This window comes from Mus pahari, chromosome 2 (genome assembly GCF_900095145.1).
Source record: "Mus pahari chromosome 2, PAHARI_EIJ_v1.1, whole genome shotgun sequence".
In the NCBI taxonomy this organism is placed as follows: Eukaryota; Metazoa; Chordata; class Mammalia; order Rodentia; family Muridae; genus Mus; species Mus pahari.
Window position 1 is genome coordinate 82,334,714 of NC_034591.1, and position 21,627 is coordinate 82,356,340.

Sequence of the window (21,627 nt, forward strand, 5' to 3'; positions counted from 1 at the left end):
AGAGAGAGAGAGAGAGAGGAAAGAAGGAAGGAAGGAAGGAAGGAAGGAAGGAAGGAAGGAAGGAAGGAAGGAAGGAAGGAAAGAAGGAAGGAGACAAGAGAAGAATGACAGCCTTTTAGTTTTAGATTTGCTGCATTGCATGTATATACTTAGGACACATGAAGACAAACTGAAATGCAAAATTCTGGTAGGTTATTTGTGAAGTCTATGGTGTAGGTAAAGTGAATGAAGTAGATATAACTAGAGAAAAGTTGAAATTTTGAAGGACATGTTTAATTAAACTGCGAAGTTGGAATAGTGCACTGGATGACACGGTTTTTCAGTATGTAAAGAATGGGGTAGATAACAGCAAGAGATGGGTTGAAGAAGCTCTAGTGAAAACTGAAGCAGATGTAAAAACACAAGCAAGAAGTATTGGTTGTGGGGAACCAAGAAGCAAAGTTGGAATTGGAAGTTACTGTGATAGAATACTTGGACCTATTGGTTTCCAGTTTCTATATAGAAAAGAATAAAGGCTAAGCAAAAATGTGTGTCTTAAGGATGGTATCCTCACAGAATTAAGCAGGGTTCCCAGCACAAGCGCAGCGGCTATCTTCCCACGTTGTCCTGCTGCATGCACTCTCCCTTGGCCATTTAATGCTGAAGCCATTGTTCCATTTAAAAATGATTGCTATTGCTCAGCCTCAACAAGCTATATCTGAATATATATAAAGTAGCTCCTTACACTGGTCCAACTTTTATGCCATTTTGTAATTTCTTAGACTTTTGAATTATCAAATTGTCAGGGTGCAAAGAAATATCACTGTAGTGGTTTGAATGTATTTTCTGAGAAAAAAAAACCTGGGAAATGTAATATTCAATAAATTTCCCCAAGAAAATTTCTTAATAGCTTCATGATTCTGGTCTCTTTGGCTTAATAAATCTTAGTTTATGATTCTATATTCTCCTGGCTACTTGATTTCCATCATATTTTTGAAGTGTGCTTTTCAAATGTTATGGCTTAATAAAGGAACAGGATTTTTATTATCTCGTTAATTTTTGAGGATGAGGTGCATAGATTATTTATCAGTCAGAAGTCTTCTCACTTACGAGATTTACCAAAAATCTAGTATTAAAATATGCAAATTATTCAACTATAACAATATCGCAGTTTGAACTGCTTTTAATGTGGTTGTCTTTTCCTTTATTTCTGTGCTAGTCTGATCTAAGGAAACAGTAAGTATAAACAAATGTTTAATTTTTATCAAGTGACAAACACTGCTGGCAGCAACGGGGAATATAATCAATTCAGAACATACACATGTATGTGCACACAAATAAATACATATTTACTTAATGATAAGCATGCTAGTGAAATATAGAACAGAGCTGGGCCCTGGGATGAGGGAGACTAGAGGTCCCAGTATTTCTAGCAAAGGTTTCAGAGCGATATGCATGTTTAAGGAAAACTAAAGGAGAAGGGCAGGTTATCAGAGAAAGTATGTGACTGGGCCAGCATACAGCAAAGGCCAGGGTTCTGAGATGTGCTGGACAAGCATCCTTGAAGAGCCAAAGAATGTGGGCTGATAGGGCTGCATCTGAGAGTACTTCCTACAGTCCGTGAGGTTACTTTGGGGACCTGGCCATGTGATCAATGAGACAGGAAGATGTAAGAAGTTTAATGAGTGATGTAATTTGACTTGTGTGTTTAGTAGGATCAAGATTATTTTTAAAAATGTGAAAATAAAACTTGAACACAGAAAATTCGTCTAGGAACTGTCAATGCAATCAGCTGGAGTCAATTTAGGGAAAGCAGCCCTACGGGATGCTCCCCAAATGTATTCAATATATTACAGTGCTAAAGGAAAGCACATACAGTTAGCTCTGAAATTCATCAGTCTCAGGACAAGGTTTGAGATGTGCACCTACAGTAGAAATTGATTAATATCAAACATATTACTTTCAGTTTCATTCTGTCGTTGGGTAGTAGGCTGGAAAAAAGGCAGATGGGGAATGAGCTAAGTGTTTTTTCTTCCTTCATCAAAGTGCCCTGTGATTCTTCAGACTGGAACCTAGGATTGGTTCTGTGTGTTTGCATAGGCCACCTAATTTAAACTATTTCAAAGACAGAAACTTGATGTTAATTTTCTTTAAGTATCTCTTCACTTAAAATAACTTGGCAGCACATTATCAGGGTTTTTTTTTTCTTTTTAATTTAATTTAATTTAATTTTACTTATTCCCTTTATATCCAACTCACTGCCCACCTCCCAGTCAAAGTTTGACTTCAGGTAGTCCAGCAAGTTACATAGTACCCAGACCAGAAACACTCCTGGCCAATCACTCAGGGTCACGAAGCATTTCTGATATTCATGTGCACAACACATGGGAAGAAACTACCTTACCTAATATTATCATAAATGCTTTAATTCACACAGCCACAATTGTCAAATATGCACCAAAGGTTTCTTTATGAGCAGATCTTTTGTCTCAATACTTTCTCTGGGGACAACATGTTATATATAAATTCTGCCAAATTTTTGTTCTGTCTTTTTTCAGAATACATTACCAAATGATAGGATACCTTAAGCTTCTTTATTATAAACTAAACACACAATTCCAAAAATGAGGCAAGAATGAGAATGAACCATGAGAACGTTTCATCATGCTAAGGATTTATTTTATTTTATTTTTCAGATTATAATACAGATTTTCCCCTTCCATTTCCTCACTCCACAACTTACCATAAGCCTCTCCCTGTTGCTTTTCAAATTTATGACATCTCTTTTGTTAATTGCTGTTACATTTGTGTATGTATATGTATATACACATATATCCTTAAATATATCCTGCTGATTCTGTATAATATTACTCATATATATGTTTTCAGGGATTACCATTTGGTACTGAGTAACCAATTGATGTGCTTTTTCCTAAGGAAAACATTTCCCCCACTTTCAGCATCCCTCAGTAGCCCATAAGTCTTTATATGGGACTGAGCCCTCATGAGCTTTCCCTCTCTACTCTGGTATGCCCATTGAGGCCCTTCTTGTCCAGCTCATATTTAGGCAGCCAAAGTTAGTGAGACTTTATGGGTATAATTTCTGACAATACTGGCAAACACAGTCTCATAGTAACCTTCCTATTTTTCTGACTCTTACATCCTTTTAGCACTCCTCAATGCCAATGTCCCTTGAGCCTGAAGTGTGAGCATTGTTTTGAACATGCATCTATTGAGACTGAGCTCCACAATTCTGCATTTTGATTAGTTACAGTTTTCTGTAATGGTCCACATCTGTTGCAAAGAGAATAAGAATGAGGACTACATTCAGCTGTGAGTATAAGGACCAATATTTATAGTGTATCATTAGGGATAAATCTGGTTTAGGAAAGTAGTGATTGTGGGTTCTCCTCCAAGATCCATAACTTCGTTAACTGAATAGTTAGCAAGGTTTCCAGTAGCAGGCATGTCTTCCCTCTTGTTGAGTAAAACTGAGGTCTAATTAGACCTAATCAGCACCTAGGTATGTGTGCCACAACTGTACCTCTTATGGTTATCCTGCCACAGTGGTCGTTGCTGTGGTTCAGGGGCATCATGGCTGGACAGCACTACTACTTGCTTCCCTCCTTTGGAAGCTTGCACAGCACCTTCAGGTAACTCATGCAGGGCAGTTCCTGTTCAGGATCCTCTGGGACCTGTTTCTGAAGTCCACATTGTCTTCAGCAATAGGAACTTTCTTTATGCCTCTTGGAGGCAACCAAGGGTGACAATCCGTAATGCTTTGAGATATATTGGCCAGACATGACCAACAATTAAAAAGTAGGCCTCTCATATCTGATATATGGGTTTTCATTCTGTGAATTTGGCTGGTGGAGGAAACTTTGTCATCACAAACAAGAAAGGTTTGTTTAAACGGTTTATGTAAATTTATGCACAGAATTACATGTATTGTAGGATTATTTCTTTTTAAATAACTAGTTAAGAGTAGGAGTCCTTGTGAGTTTTTCAGACACCTTTATTGTTATTTTACCCTTCTCTGACCTTCTATACTTACCTCTCTCTCCATCACTAAGGAGTCTCCCTTTCCCATCTCCTTTGTCATTTCACGTGTACTCTGCTTTTCTCCTCTTGGTTGATGTGGGAATGGTTCACTTCTACTTTCCAGGTTTCCAAATATTTTGTAGTCACATTTGAAGATCTGGAGTAAGGAGCCTTTAATGAGAGATAGCATGTAATGTAAATTTTTCTAGGTCTGGGTTTGTTTCATCCATTTACCTGTGGAGTTCATGAATTTATTTTTCTCTACAGATGAAAATCATTCTGTAGTGCATATATATATTTTCATTACCTATTTATCAGCTGAAGAATGTTTAGGTTGTTTTCATTTCTTAGCTATTGTGAAGGAAGCAGCAATAAACATGGCTGAGAAAAATCTCCTAAATCAGATGTTGAATACTTTGAGTGTAGGCCAAGGATGTAAAGTTAGGTCATATGATAGATTTATTTTTAGCTTTTTGAGTATTTTCTACACTTATGTCCACAGTGATGTTACCAGTTTGCAATTGCATCAACCATGGAACTAGGAGTTCCCCTTTCCTCCCAAATTCCCTACAGCATTTATGTATTATTGATCTTTACCTTTCTTGCTAGGTTAAGATGAAATCTCAAAATTGTTTTGGCTTTTATTTACCTAATTGCTAAGGTCACTGGCCACTTTCTGAAGTATTTCTTAGCCATTTTTTTTCTTCTTTTGACAACTTTCTGTTCAGGTCACAATCCCATTTTTCAAATTGGGTTGCTTGTTTTTGTTTCATCTTTGACTCTTTGGTTCTGAGTTCTCTAGATATTCTGGGTATTAATCTTCTGGTAGATGTACAGCAAGCAAAGATTGAGAAGTTCTTTTCTATGCCTACATCATGTAGGGCATGTTTTCTTCTAGGAGTTTCAGTATTCCAGGATTGAAATTTAGATCTTTGACCCATTTGCAATTAGTTTTTATGAAGCATGATGGATACTAGTTTAATTTCACTCTTTTGCATGTGGACATCTGCTTTTCCAGCACCACTTGTTTTTGGCATCTTTGTCCAATAATAAGTGGCTTAAGTTACATGTGATCATGTTTAGGTCTTTAATCTTGCTCCATTATTATTGTCTTTGTAATAAACCTAAAGAACTGGTGATGTTCCAGCATTGTTCCTTTTTTGCTAGTTTTGCTATTGTTGTTTTGGATACACAGGGCATTTTGTAGTTCCATATGAATTTTTGAGTAGCTTTTGTTTCTTAGTTCTGTGAAGAATAAGATAGAATTTTCTGTTGTGAATGCATTAAATCTACAAATAGTATTTAGTAAAATGGTCAGTTCATATTATAAATTCTACCAACCCATGAGCGTGAGATGTCTGCATATTTTAATGTTTTTTTTTTTTCTCTCTCTCTCTCCAGAGGTCAAAAGACTTTATTGTAGAGGTCCTTCATTTTCTTGGGTTGATTACTTAGTATTTTATTTTCCTTGAGTTTATTGTGAATGGAAATGTGTTTATGAGCTCCTTCTCTGTTAATTTGGGAATAGAAAAGCTATAAATTTATGCAATTTGATTCTGTCTGCTTCCTCATAAATAGATGTTTATCATTTCTAGACATTTTCTGGTAAAATTTGGGGGATCTTTAATGTAAAGTGTGAGTAACCTGAAAAAAGGAGTAGTTTGATTTCTTTCCCTACTTGTTTCCTTCTTTTACCTTACTTCTTCAGCTAGTACTTAGAGAGCAATATTAAAAAGGAGTGTGGAAGCCAGGGGTGGTGGCGCACCCCTTTAGTCCCAGCAATCGGGAGGCAGAGGCAGGCAGATTTCGGAGTTTGAGGCTAGCCTGGTCTACAAAGTGAGTTCCAGGACAGCCAGAGCTATACAGAGAAACCCTGTCTGGAAAAAAAACAAAAACAAAGAAAAAACGAACAAAAACAAAAAGAAACAAACAAAAAAAGTATGGATCCCTGTCTGATTCTAAGCTTCAGGGGTTGCTTTGAGTTTTATGGCATTGAAGATGATGCTGACTGTGGGTTTTTGGAAAACAGTTTCATTGTGTTGAGGTATGTTTTCACTAGATCTATATTAAACAGGACACTTACCACAAAGATATGTTGGATTTTTCCGAAAGGCATTTTCTGCATCTATTAGATGATCATGTAATTTTTGGCTTTAAGACTGCTTATTTTGTTTATTTTGTTTATGACTTGTATTTTGTTGATCCATCCATAAATTATAGGAATAAACCAACTTGGCCATAGTGTATAATCATTTTTATTGCTATATTTTGTTTGCAGTTATTTTATTGGCTCCTTTGGGGTCTCTGCTTACCAGAGAGATTGGCCTGTAGTTTCCTTTTGCTGTAGTTTTGTCTTTATCTGGTTTCAGTATTAGAATAATACTGGCTTCATATAAGGAGTTGGGAAATGTTTCTTTTCTATTTTTTCCTTTTCTTTCTTTTCTTTGTTTGAGCAGTTTAAGGAAGTTGGCTACAGACACCTTATTTTAATGTTTAGTAGCACTCTGCTATGACTCCATCTAGCCCTAGACTTTCTTTCCGAGTAGGATTTGAATTACTGTTTCAATCTCCTCATTTGCTATTGGTCTGTTTAGGTTGTTGGCTTCTTCTTGGTTTAGTATTTGAGGTTTGGCTGAGTGTAGAAATCCTTTTCTTTTCTCTCTAGTTAGTTAGTTAGTTAGTTAGTTAGTTAGTTAGTTAGTTAGTTTTCCAGCTTAATGGAATACAGGCTTTTTAAATTTTAACTTATAATATGCTAAATTTCTATAGTGTTTATTGTAATGCTCCTTTTTTGACTCCCAATATTATTAATTTGAGTCATCTCTCCCTTTATACTGATAATTTCACCAAGTGTTTGACACTCTTTTTTCATCTTCTTAAAGAACCTGCTCTTACATTCATTGATTGTTTGAATTGGTGTCTTTGTTTCCATTTCAGTCATTTCAGTTCTAAATTTTACTCTTATTTCCACTGACTGGGTTTGCATTTGGCTTGTTATTCCTTTTCCAAATTTTTGTGTTGTGTTATTAAACTACATATTTGTGTTCCTTCTGTTTTTTTTAAATGTAGTCATTTAGAAGTATAACTTTCCTTTATAGGGCTCTTTTCTGTGTGTTCCTGAGATTTTGTAGTATTGTGTTTGCATTTTTATTTAGTTCCAGGAAATTTTATTTCATTGTATTTTTATTTCTTCTTTTACCTGTTCAGCATTCAGCACCATGTTATCTGCTCTCCTTGAGTTTGCACATTCGCTGGAGATGCACTTGCTGTCCTTTTCAGTTTTCTTGAGCTTTGGTCAGATCAGATACAAGAAGCGAGCTCCCTATTTTTGAATTTGTGAAGATTTGTTTTCTGTCCCAGAATATGGTCTATGTTAGAAAAGGTTCTAGGTGCTATTGAGTAGCATAGGTGTTCTTTAGTGTTGGTGGAATATTCTGTAGCTGTCTGTTAAGTCTGTTGAGGTATGATGATTATTTCTGATGACTCCATTTTTCTGTGCAGATGACCGGTCAAATGGAAAAAGTTGTATTGAAATAATTTACTGTTAGTTGATTGATGTTAATATGGGTCTTTAAATACAGTAATATATATATATATAATTGGATGCCCCAGAGTTTGATGCAAACATGTTTAGGAGAGTAATGTCTTCTTAGTTAATTCTTTTATTGGAATGAAGTGTCCATCATTATTTCTTTTGATTAGTTTTTAGTTGGAACTCTATTTTGCCAGATATTACGTAAGTGATCCTTGATTGCTTCGTGGTCCCATATTATTGAAGTATTTATGTCCATTCTTTTACTTTTAGAGGGCAGTTTTCTTTAAAAGTAAGATGTGCTTCCTTTTTTTATGCAGTTAGATATATTTATTGCTTCTGGGTCAAGTTAGCAGACAGCTAAATGTCAGACACACATAAACTCTCCCTCTCCTCTTTCTCTCTTCCCCCTCTCTTTCTCTTTCTTTCTTCTTTCCCTCTGTTTTATTCTTTCTTTTTTTTAATTAGATGTTTTCTTTATTTACATTTCAAATGTTATCCCCTTTCCTAGTTTCCTCTCTGAAAATCCCCTACCCCCTAACTGCTTCTTCTGCTCCCCAATCCACCCACTCCTGCTTCCTGGCCCTGGCATTCTGCTATACTGGGGCATAGAACCTTCACAGGACCAAGGGCCTCTCCTCCCATTAATGACCTACTAGGCCATCCTTTGCTATATATGCAGCTAGAGCCATGAGTCCCACAGATCTCCCTGGGACTAAACCACCAATCAAAGTAAGTTGTGCTTCTTGTAGATAAGAGATTACTTTTCTTTTTGATCTACTGATTCAGCCTGTGACTTTTGGCTAGAGAACTGAGTCCACTGATAATTAAAATTATTACTGAAATGTTTCTTTTAGTGGTTGTGTTGTTCTGTTTTTGATGTTGTCGGTGTGTTCCCAGTGGTGTTCTGTATTTTGATAACTATGGTTGTATATTTTCATCCATATTTCTTCTGCTATGCCCATTCCTCTCCTCAGCCCAACATAATAATGCCTTTTGTATTTTCTTTAGGTTTCGTTTATTGGATATAAATATTTTTAGGCTGATTATGTCATGGAGTTTTTTTCTTCAATTTTTGCAGATAATTTTCTTAAACACATAGGTTTTGTTAAATACATGATACAGGTTGAGTGTTGTAGTCTTTCAGCGAATAGAATACTTCATTCCAGGAACTTCTGGCTTTTAAGATCCCATTGAGAAATCAGTTGTTATTCTGGTTAGTTTTTCTTTATATATAACTTGCTTTTTTTGTCGTGTATACTTAATATTTTAACTATAATATTCCAAGGGAACGTTCTCTTTTAAGCTTGTCTATTTGGTGATCTGTGTGCTGCTTGTTTCCTTGTGGGTATGGCTTTCCTCAGTTTGATGACATTTTTGTCTACAGTCTTATTGAATATCTAGTTTATAATCAACATGAGATTCTTCTCCCCCATCTATAACTATAATTTAAACATTTGCTCTTTTTCATGCTTGCCCACATTTCCTGTATGTTTCATTTCTGTGTTTTGTTGAGTTTTATATATGCTACTTATTTGTTCTAGTTCTCGACTTTACTTTAAGTCCTGATATTATATCTGCTGCTTGATTCATTCTGCCTTTAAGGTATCCCTTTGCGTATCTTAATTGAATTGTTGGGTTTTTCAATTTTGTCTTTATTTCAGGTTGAGTCCTCTTCAATGTTCCTGCCGTCTTTACTGAATTCTCTTCCCAGATTGTCTTCATCATTCCCATCAACCTATGTGTGTTTTTCCTTGGGTACCACTTAGGCACTTATTTTCCTTTACCTCTTTCTCCTCTCTGCCATTTTACTGGCCCATTTCTTAATGTCTTCTTAATTTTTTTATGAACTTTATGATCTTTTAAATTTTGTGGTGTAGGGTTCATCTAGATAACTCTCATTGGAAAACATTTGTACAGGGCTGGTAGATTTTGGAAAGAAGACACTGTCTTGATCTTTCATTTATGTTGGTATTCTTACAATGAAACCTGTGTGTATGGGCTTGTTTTGTTAGTTCTGTGTCTAATGTGGACACCACAGGATATGGCAGAAAAGAGATGTAGGTTCTAGAACTTAAAAATAGCTTGAGTCAGTGCTGGAGCCAATGTCCCCAAGCCCAGGCCATGCTGCTTCTGCTCACCCATAACCCCCCATCGTGCAAGATTTTGCTGAAAGGACCCTGATTTAGCTGTCTCATGTGAGGCTATTACAGTGCCTGGCAAATACAGAAGTAGATGCTCATAGTCATCTATTGGATGGAGCACAGGGCCCCCAATGGAGGAGCTAGAGAAAGTACCTAAGGAGCTGAAGAGGTCTGTAACCCTATAAGTGGAACAACAATATGAACTAACCAGTACCCCCAGAGGTTGTGTCTATAGCTGCATATGTAGCAGAAGGTGGCCTAGTCAGCCATCATTGAGAAGAGAGGCCTCTTGGTCTTGCAAACTTTATATGACCCAGCACAGGGGAATGCCAGGGCCAAGAAGTGGGAGTGGGTGGGTAGGGGAGCAGGGCAGGGAGAGGGTTTAGGGGACTTTTGGGATAGCATTTGAAATGTAAATGAAGAAGATATCTAATTTAAAAAAATTGAAAAGAAAGAAAGAGAGAGAGAAAGAAAGAAAGAAAGAAAGAAAGAAAGAAAGAAAGAAAGAATAAACAGTGCTTAAATAAAAAAAAATTTTAAAAAAAGATTCAAAGTCTGAGATGGCAACCCTCAAAGACCAGCTGATCGTGAATCTTCTTCTTAAGGAATAATAGGTCCCCCAGAACAAGATTACAGTTGTTGGGGTGGGTGCTGTTGTCATGGCTTGTGCCATCAGTATCTTAACGAAGGACTTGGCAGATGAGCTTGCCCTTGTTGACGTCATGGAAGACAAACTAAAAGGTCAGATGATGGTTAAAACACCAAAAATTGTCTCCAGCAAAGACTATTGTATAACTGCAAACTCCAAGCTGGTCATCATCACAGCCGGGGCCCGTCAGCAAGAAGGAAAGAGCCGACTCAATCTGGTCCAGCAAAATGTGAACATCTTCAAGTTCATAATTCCTAACATTGTGAAGTACAGTCCACACTACAAGCTGCTTATTGAGTCAAATCCAGTGGCTATCTTGACCTACGTGGCTTGGAAAATCAGTGGCTTTCCTAAAAACTGAGTTCTTGGAAGTGGTTGCAGTCTGGATTCCACTTGGTTCCGTTACCTAACGGGAGAAAGGCTGTGGGTTCCACCCGCTGAGCTGTCACGGCTGGGTCCTGAGAGAACATGGCGACTCCAGTGTGCCTGTGTGGAGTGGTGTGAACATTGCCAGCGTCTCCCTGAAGTCTCTGAACCCAGAACTGGACACTGATGCAGACAAGGAGCAGTGGAAGGAGGTTCACAAGCAGGTGGTGGACAGTGCGTATGAGGTGATCAAGCTGAAAGGTTGCACATCCTTGGCCATTGGGCTCTCTGTGGCAGACTTGGCTGAGAGCATGATGAAGAAATTTAGGGGAATGCATTCCATTTCCACCATGATTAAGGGTCTCTACGGAATCAATGATGATGTCTTCCTCGGTGTCCCATGTATCTTGGGACAAAATGGAATCTCGGATGTTGTGAAGGTGACACTGACTCCTGAGGAAGTGGCCCTCCTGAAGAAGAGTACAGACACCCTCTGGGGAATCCAGAAGGATCTGTAGTTATAAAGGTTTCCCAGTGTCCTAGCAATTCACAGTCCAGGCTGCAGCAGGGTTTCTAGGGAGACCACACCCTTCTCATCTGAGCTGTGGTTAGTACAATGGTGTTGAGGCGGTGTGGGGAAACATCTCAGTTCCCACAGCTCTGCCCTGCTGCCAAGCGGTACTTGTGTAGTGGTAACCTGGTTAGTGTGACAGTCCCACTGTCTCCAACACACACTGCCAACTGTGCAGGCTTTGATTACCACATGATCCTGCTGCATTGCTGCCCTGTGCACCCTCACCAAACATGCCTAGGCCAATGAGTTCCCAGTTAGTCATAACCTGGCTCCAGCGTGTATGTCCATTATGCTTATCTTGTGCATAAATGTTCTACAGGATATTTTATGTATTATATGAGTCTGTAGTGTGCATTGCGTTATTGTGTGAAATGTAAGATCTGCATATGGATGATGGAACCAACCACTCAAGTGTCATGTCAATGAAAACACCAAATAAACCTTGAACAGTGAAAAAATAATAGCTTGAGTCTAATAAAGTCAGGTAGACAGAGGGGAGTGGGCAGGTGACCAGGATGTGCCATGCCTGGAGTGTGCTGTTAGATATAGCTAGCTCAAAGTTTACATGTGATGCTTGAAGGGCATATGAGTTTGAAGATGGTTAGGGCTTGTCTTAGTCAAAGCTTAGAGTTTATGGTGCAGGTAGGGGAGGCAAGATTACTGGATGTGGAACCATGGATAGATTTGGCATGTTGGGGAAAAGATGCGGATGTGCAAGTCAGGGAAATTCACCTGTCCAGACTCTGGAGAAGGAAGTAGGATCTGGCGATGAAGGATCATTGGGTACAAAAGGATCTCACATAAAGAATTTCTAACCATGGAGGACTGTCAGCTTGGGGGATAGGTAGCAGAAGTCACTGCTCATCATCCTTGAGAATTTTTTTTTCCTGTTTCTTAGGGCTTATTTATAGCTCTAGTATGCTATTCTGGGTACAAAGAGGCATAAATATATGTGTGCACATGTGTTTGTGTGCAGTGTGTATACAAGTTTTTACTCTGTGTGTGTATGTGTGTGTGTGTTTATGTGTGTGTGTGTGTGTGTGTGTGTGTGTGTGTGTGTAAGATTACTTAGATCTAGTGTCCAATTTTTCAATGACAATCAAGCAAACACCATAAACTAGGGGTTGAATAATGACCAAATATCAGTGCACTAAGTTCACAAATCTTCTAAAACCCATTCTTTGGCAGGAGTTTAAACACTGGTGGGAACCTCAATCCTTACAATATTTTCTATTATAGGAGTCTATTGCAGGGTGCACTGTGTAGTTGCAAGCATTAAACATTTCGTAGTTATGCTTCACTGTTCATAACTTTTGCATCAACATTTATTTTTCACATCTAGTTTGATTTTCCACTCTTCACAAGATGACAGATTTTCTATCATTTCCTACTTACTTACTGGCAGTCTTTTGTCTTCTTTTATTAATGTTTAAATCTTCACGTTCTTACTCTAACATATCCATAGAAGAATATCTTGATTAATTTGCATCAAAAGGAAGAAATGAAAAACGACCAGTATTTTTGTCTTTTCTTTTTAAAGTGTTAGTTGAAAGCATTAGAAAAAAATAGTTTAACTCACTAAAGCTTTACATCACAGTTTAAAATCTCAATTATAAAATGTGTAGCTACAGTGAAAGGGCTCTATTTGTAGTCCTCTTACCACATCATTGCTTGAAGATGATTCAAATGTATAGTGATTGCAAGTTTTGCATATTCACACATTTGTTTATATTAATATGTAATTACATAATATATACACTATGTAGAATAAATAATACAATTATATATTAAATTTGGATCAAAGTTACTTCAAGTGTGAATTGATTTAATTTGGTACATATTAGTACTTTTAGGATCATATTTCTTGAACATTAACACATTTGTCATTTTTCTACAATAACTGATCAAAAATGATGCTTAAAATCAGGAAAAACAGCAAACGAGTAAGTGATTAAATAAGTGAGTGTCTTGTAGACATTCCTTCAGTGTGTAGGTAGCTGTGGATGACACTGAACTCCCTGTTAATTCTGCTTTTATGTCTGAAAGACTGTCATTGCAAGCATGCACCACCATATACAACCTGATATGGTTTTTCCACAAAATTAACTATAACCTTGCACTGTCTGTCATAAAGTATTAGAGTTCACAGCCCATGTTCTAGAATTCAGATGCTCAGTGATTGCATGTTCAATACAAAAGAACTATTTTCATAGCAGTTATGAAATAATAAAAATATATATCATATAAATACATATGGTTGTACCCCTGGGTAACAATTTGACCTCACTGCAATTTTCTGCCTTGAAAAAAAAATAATCAAGTGTTTCGTTTCATAGACCCTTGGAATTCTTCAAGGCTGTGACTTCAGTCTCTGTTCTTTCATCCAGCATCTGTGATGCTCCATTTTTGACATTTGTTTGTAAAACATATGCTGAACCATCACAGAAAGGGAAAGAAAACATAGTAAACGATAAAGCAAGTAAAGAGAAGCATCACTATCTATAGTTCTGTTTCTAGTCTTAGACCAAATTGGCTTGTGTAACTGGGCATAGCAGAAACAATGGCAGTTAGTTGATATTGTAGAAGCTCAGAGATCTTTAACCCACGAGTGAGTATATGTGTTTTGATATAGTTACCAGACACTAAATATAAATTTTGTAGAAGAAATGTTACTTTTAAGAAAAAGTATAAATGTCAAAAAAAACCCACAAAAACATTTTTAAGCCTGGCATGGTGGTGCACACCTTTAAGCACAGCACTCAGTAGGCAGAGACATGTGGAATTCTATGAGTCTGAGGTCAGCCTGGCATACATCAAGAGTTCTAGATCAGCCAATATTATGTATTGAGACCCTGCCTCAAAAATTCAACAAATCAACCAACTAATTTCTTTAAAACTGGAGAGATATCTCAACATTTAAGAGTATGTACTGCTCTTACAGATGACCCAAGGTTTGTTTCCAGCATCTTTGGTAAGCAGCTCACATATCTCTTTAACTCTAGCTCCTGGAAGATCTTTCAACTCTGACCTCTGTAGGTACCTCCAGTCACATGCATATCCTTGTAGCCACATGTACATGCATGTGCGCACACGCGTGCCCACACACACACACACTCACACATACTTTTTTCTAAAATATTTTTAAATCTTATTAATTGTCATAGGTACAAATGCAAAATGTAAACTACTAGCCATTCTTCTTCAGTGGCTATTTGGAACCCATGAAAGTCAAAAGCTCACAGTCACAGTACAATTCTGCCAACTGCTATAGAAATAAGATTGTATAATTGGTAATCTAAGCAATTTATGTGACTTGGAAATAAAATCTTACCCCTGAATTGAATTTACTATGACATCCTCTAAATCCTGAGAACGTAATTTTCAGTTTACCTAAATTATTGTTTGCTAAGATTTCAATAAGCTTTAAGTATCAAAAAAACTGCATAGTTTCTTTAGAGTGAAGCTATAAATTATACTTAAATGTATCTAAATTTCAAATAGCAATGAATGTCAGAATAGAAACCCTTCTCCTTGCAGATTGAGAACATGCCCTTGAATTTACATAAAACACTGCGGTATGTTGTGAGCGAAGTGAAAAACAAACACAACGGCCCTATTGTCTACACAGAAGGCTGAGTGCCCTGTAAAAATAGATTCTCAGCTCCGTGCAAGCTGGAAGTCAAGGTGATTGCAACACTGGCGTGTTGATAATGAATGAGTGGCAGCACCAAGCAGAGCCCATTAAGAGGATGGATTAACCAAGGAGGCACACATGAAACCAGTGAAATCTTTACAAAGGCTTCACAGCATCACCACACAGCCTGATTGGTCCTCTGTCTCAGATGAGTGCTAGTCTCAAAGCCTCCTTTCCCCTTTTTGAAGCTGCTTAGCTCCACATTCTAGTTTTAAGAAGGCCTGCATGTCCTCGCCTGCTTGGTGCCATTCTTTCTTGCTACCTTGACTGTCTGTGGCTTATTTCAAGTGGACGCCTCCGTGCTTCCTTCCTCTCCTCTCACACTCAAATGCACATGAAGGCACCTTACACAAAATCACTCTGCTCACTGGGCTTTTTCTTGAAAGGGACTTCCCCATCAGGAAAGCCACATGCAGAGGACTCCATGAACAGGGTATGAAAGTAAATTCAGTCAGTGGGGGAGCTAGGGTGGGGAGCGGGAGAAATGACTCCAGCTAAAAACACTGAAGGCACTTTCAGAGGTTCTGAGTTCAATTCTCAGCAGCCCCATGGTGACTCACAACCATCTGTAATGGGATGCGATGCGGGTGTGTCTGAAGACAGCGACAGTGTACTCACATACAAAACATAAATAAATAAATCTTTTTTAGAAAAATCAGTCAAAGTGATTTACCGTCATCACTAGGTCATATCCTCTCAGAAGATTGAACCTGAGAGCTGAAAGTTTTTCCAGATTTCATTTTTCTTGCATGAAGTTCATAATTTTTCTGAAGTTAATAATGGCAAGACTAAATTTTACAGTCAAAAGTGTAAGAGTAGATGGAGTTGCCTTGGTCTTCGTTCAGGTATAATAAAAATGCCAGATCATAGCAAGGCTAAATTAAGAAAACAGCACCACCATTCATTGAGAGTAACCTTCAGCGCCCACCTTCTATCCTTTATATCCTAAGCAAGAGGAAAAGAAAACTATGTGAGTTCACATTTCAGTGTGGGCATCCAAACCATCAATCACCATGTCAAGAAAACAAAACCAAAAACACGCAATGAAAAACAAAACTAAACAAACAAACAAAATAAAATAAAATGAAAACCAAACAAGCAAAGAAACAAACACTGGTATGAAGGAGTTGAAAGTCTTGGGAAAGAGACTCCTGCTTGTGGGTGCATCAGACTTTGCCCAGATAGCCTGTCTGAGATGACCTGCAGGGAGGCCTTATCTCAGGGTCAGCAGGGCCGAGAGCCTCCTTCCATCAGATGAGATTCCTATAGTCAGTGCCTACACACACACCTAAGCAGCCAAATCCAAACAGTGTTCCCAGAACTGCCTAGCGGGTTAACAGGAAAGGTCACATGATGGGTGCATGTTCAAGGACAAGAAGACCTTTTGTAAAAATTTCATTGAAAATTATGAGATGAAAATAATTTAACTTAAAATTTTTTGCTTTTCACATATTTTTATTCAAATGACTATTTAAAACTTTTTTCTAAAATTGAAACATGTATTGTCTTCAATATATCCAAATACCTATTGGTTTTTTTGTTTTGTTTTTTGTTTTGCTTTGTTTTTGTTTTTTCGAGACAGGGTTTCTCTGTATAACCCTGGCTATCCTGGAACTCACTCTGTAGACCAGGCTGGCCTCAAATTCAGAAATCTTCCTGTCTCTGCTTCTGGAGTGCTGGGATTAAAGGCGTGCTCCACTAAGCCTGACTCCAAATACCTATTGTTAATGTTCTGTGAAACTAACAGAGGTAAAATTCATTTACTGAATGAATATGTTTACTATATTCATTAATGATTGGGTTTTTTATTGAATCATCAAATATATGGCAAAACTAAAGTGGGTTTCTTATATTTTATCAATTTCCTCAATAGGAATCTGTTAATATTACAGATATAAAAACTCAGTATATCCTGAATGAACAATTGAAGGAATGAATGGTAAATTAAACTGTTACCTCTTCTTATACAACTTTGCCTTTCCTAATAAATTAACTGAAAGGTCATTTGAGTTAAGTCGTTTTCTTAACTGAATAGACAGATAATTGAAGCTGTCTTATCTTGGTACGTTGCCTATATATTAGAATTTTCCAAAGTTTTTCTCAGGATTTGCATTTTCTGCAAAGAAAGCTTTTTTCTTTTTGTTTGGTTTGTTTCTTAAGATTTTTGCTATACTTTCCCAACATATTTTATTGACAGATGATGTCAGGCTTGTATTAGAGCCAGAGCTTCAGGTACCATCAGAGCACTGCACTTCACAGCTCAGGGTTACCATAGTTTCCATTAAGAGACTGTGAGATGATGGAACAGTTGGACCAAGCTGAGCACAAATGTCAATACAATGGAGTCGCTGTTATCAATGGTGCCTGTATCTGAGCTAATGCCGAATAGAGGGCTTCTATTGATACCAAATGTCAGTTGGGTGTTTGATATGTAGTCTAAAACTTCAGAACTTCTTCTAAATAAAGTCTGTGTACTGCCTGAGGTGTTCTCGATGCTGTTAGGGACAGACAGGTGTTAACCTGCCCCTTTGCAGAGCCAACAACCCTCTTCAATGGGCACCATCTTGCAGAGTAAATGAAGTCTAACTGCCTCAGGTGTTCCATCTGTCCAAAGAAAAACAACTCACTTGGACTCTGAACTCTGTCCTTTGTCTTTTTTATGGAAAACACCAGAAAGGAAACTTAATTTTATATACATTTTTTGAAATGTTAATTATATATTCTGAAGTTTGAACTGGGGTAAATTTTGTATTCCTTATAAATATTTAAACTTTTCTTTTAAAGGTTTTAAAACACCTTTCTCGTGCATTTCCCAAACTTACTTCTTTTCTTGAGTTTCCTTTAGTAACTGCTTAATTTTCATGTATGTGCTCATGTTACATGAATCATAAACTTATTCAAATGAAAAGTAAATTTGGTCTTTTGAAATATTGGACTGGATTTGGATTTATGAATTGCTTCTCAGTGATCTAAAATCTTTCACATATCTTCCTTCAAAGATAGAGTATTGGTTTTATTAAGCGTGAAATAATATGCATTCTTTTCTCATAATGCTATCATAAAACAAGAAGCATTTTTTAGAAGAATTGGGTAAAGTTATTTTTCAAATAATAAATTTATCATTTCTATTTGCCAGGAATAAGTGGTCATTTATGATCCTGTTATGTGTTACACAAAACTGTTGTAAATCTAGTGTCAAGATGCTGCATAGCTTGACAGTGAACTATTAGCCACTTTGCCAGAATAGGAGCACAGTGAACCATTGGGTTCTGTTGTTACAAGAAATTTGCAGAAGAAAAGCTGAAGCAAAAATAATTTCTCTTAAGGGCTGTCTTGTATTTTTTAAAAGACTTTATTTAGTGCAAGTCTAGACAAAATGGCTATGAATGACATATACTCCCTGCTATTAGAATGTTCAATAGTTGGCACCAAAAGCCCATGTGTTGAAGGATGCTTGTGGGAGGTGGTAGAAACATTGAGAAAAGAGACCTAACACAAGGAAGTTGGATGGTTACAAATATGGCCTTGGAGGGGCTTTGTCACCCTGACCCTTGCTCTTCTTTTTTGTCATGAACATCAGAGGGCAAGCAGTTTATTATTATACCTTAGGCCATACCTTGATATTATACCTCACTACAAGTTCAAGTCAATATGATCAGGTTACCATAGACTGAAACTTTATAATTCAGAATTAAACTTTTCTTCTTTATAAGTTAGTTGATTCCAGGTATTGGTTTCATTAACAGAAAAATGACTATGCTGATTGCACTGGACATGGGAGACATGTGATAAGAGCAACACCAATAGTCAGTAGGCATCTTTAAAACAGGGCTTTTCACTCTATGAAAAATGACTAGGCAAATAAAGTATCACATGTGTGGTTACTTGAATAGGTTTTCCCTCCCCCCCCCATTGATTCATGTGTTTGACTATTTAACCCATAGGGAAAGGCACTATTCTATTAGGTGATGTGGCCTTGTTGGAGTAGGTTTTGCCTTGTTGGAGGAAGTGTGTCACTCTAGGGGTGGACTTTAAAGTTTCCTATATTCAATTGTGGAATCCAGTCTCCTGGCTGCTTTCTGAGCAAGATGTACAACTCTTGGCTCCTCCAGCACCATGTCTGCCTGCATGCTGCCATGTGTACTGCCATGATTATAATTAACTAAACCTCTGAAACTGTAAGCCATCCCCAGTTAAATGTTTGTCTTTATAAGAGGAACCTTGGTCATGGTGTCTGCACACAGCAATAAAACCCTAACTATGACCGCATGGACCTATGAATTTTTATTTTGAGACATTAAAAATATCACAGGCTTATTTGTTTTAAAAATAACACACATATAGACACATAGGTGATAGACAGATGATAAACTTACAAGGATAAGTAGAGAAGATAAATAATACATACAAGGTCTATGGATTCATGAAATATAATAGTTTACTTTTAGACAAAATTATGAAAGTATAATATAACATCGATTCCTCCTTCTTAAGGAATAGTATTCAGCCTCTGTATTACTAAAATGAGTTTTCATCTGTATTCTTTACAAAGACAGTAATGGGGTGCCTGCTCCTCTAGTGGGGGTCCTTATTGTTATACCACCTACATTCATTTTAATAGGCTTTGGATTCCACGTGTTCATGATAAATAACTAAAGGGAAAAAACAGGGGTAAAGTAGAAGAAATTTGAAAGCAGGATAAAGTTTTCTATAATGCTGCCCAGCAGCCAAGATGGAGTTCAATCACTGATGTGATTTCTAACACAAATTTCCTTTCTTCCTTCCTTCCTTCCTTCCTTCCTTCCTTCCTTCCTTCCTTCCTTCCTTCCTTCCTTCCTTTGTTCTTTATTTTATTTGAGACAGGATTTCTTTGTGTAGCCCTAGCTGTCCTAGAACTAGCTCTGTAAACCAGGCTGGCCTAGAATTCAAAACAATCTGCCTGTCTCTGCCTCCCAAGTGCTGGGATTAAAGGTGTGTGCTACCACTGCCTGTCATGAATTACTGTTTTCTGGACACAAACATTCCTGGAAGTGAGAAAGGTGTTTCATTGTTTCCTTTGTCTTCATAAAGAACACATGACACGAAGCAATGATTTTCTCAGAGCTTAGAGATGTGACAAAATCCTCAACGGATCATAAAAATGACAGTATCTTCTATTATGAAGAAATTTCACTTTAAAGCTCTTCAATATGGCTGGTGGACTTCCTATGACAGATAACATCTGGTTGAGTAGAAAATGTGTGGCATGTGATGAGTGTGTGTGACAAGGAAAGGTCTAAAAAGGAGGTATTCTGGGAAAGCTCTTCAAGGTGAGCTGACACTACAAGTCTGTCAGTAGCGAAATTCTAATAGTCATTTCATGATATGTAGAAGGCACTAAGAATCTTAATTTTAAACATTTGTCTAATCTTTAATGCAAGATATTGACATCAGTTGAATTACTTTATTTTCCTTTCCTGTTTTCTAATCTTACAACATTTTATATAACATTTAAAGAACAATATATGTAGACATTTATGTGTGTGTGTGTGTATATATGAATGAGGATTTGGAATTTTTATGTTTTGATTTCGTTTTTTACCCAATCTCTTACATCAGTTTTTCATCTCGCCTCTGGCTGGTGAGATGCTACAGTGAGTAAAGGTAATTGCAGCCTAGCCTGAAAAACTAGGTTCAGTTCTTGGAATCTGCAGTGAAAGGCTTGCTTCTTTGCAGTTCCCATAAGTTGACCTCTAACTTCACATATCCCTCCACCCACCATACACACATACATATTGAAAGATAATACATGTAAAAATTAATGTAAAAGATGAGCAAAAATATATTAGACATAGTGTTACTGATTCTATTTTTAATACTTATAAAAACTTTTATAAGTATAAGTATATAGTTTGTAAAAAGATATTTTTGTCAACATGCACATGCAACACCTATGTGTCATATGTCACCATTTTACCAAAATCTTGCTTGTAATTGTTATTGTTAATTTTTTAACTGATACTTTTCTTTTATTAATTAATTAATTTTCAACTCCAGATTTTATTTCCCTCCTAGTCCATCCTCCACCTGTTCCACATCCATACCTCCTCCCCGCATTTCTGTCTCCATGAGGATGTTCCCACCCTCACCCCTTTCCCACCAGACCTTGAAACTCCCTGGGGACTTCAGTCTCTTGAGGGTTAGGTGCATCTTCTCTGACTAAACCCAGAAATCAAAATTCCTTCACAGAAACTTCTGTAAGACCATAGATTAACACTGTTTTAAATCTCATTTTTAAATTATTGCATAATAAAGTTAAAGGATAAATTAACCATAATCTATTCACCACTTTCCTTATTAATGAGTAACACTTTTGTTTGCAGTTTTTGTTTACTTTGAAAGTCCTGATTTGGGCCTAAAGAGATGGCTCAGTGGTTCAGAGCACCACTTTCAGGGTCCTGAGTTCAATTCCCAACAACCACATGGTGGTTCACAACCATCTGTTCTGGTGTGTATGAAGACAGCTACAGTGTACTCATATAAATAAATAAAAATAAATAAATCTTTAAATAAAGAAAAAATGAAAGTCCTGACCTAAGAATTTTGGTGTGAGGCCTTTGTATAGGAATGACTTGAAATATCTTCTACAAAATGGAATTATTGAAGATA

General features: G+C 37.1%; 1 protein-coding gene and 1 pseudogene across 2 annotated transcripts in view; both read left to right on the top strand.

Moving 5' to 3' along the window:
* Grid2 (glutamate ionotropic receptor delta type subunit 2) overlaps positions 1-21,627 on the top strand; it is a 1,393,897-nt gene that overhangs the window by 883,681 nt on the left and 488,589 nt on the right. The gene's annotated exons all lie outside the window — the stretch shown is intronic.
* Positions 10,245-11,229, top strand: LOC110314666 (annotated as a pseudogene).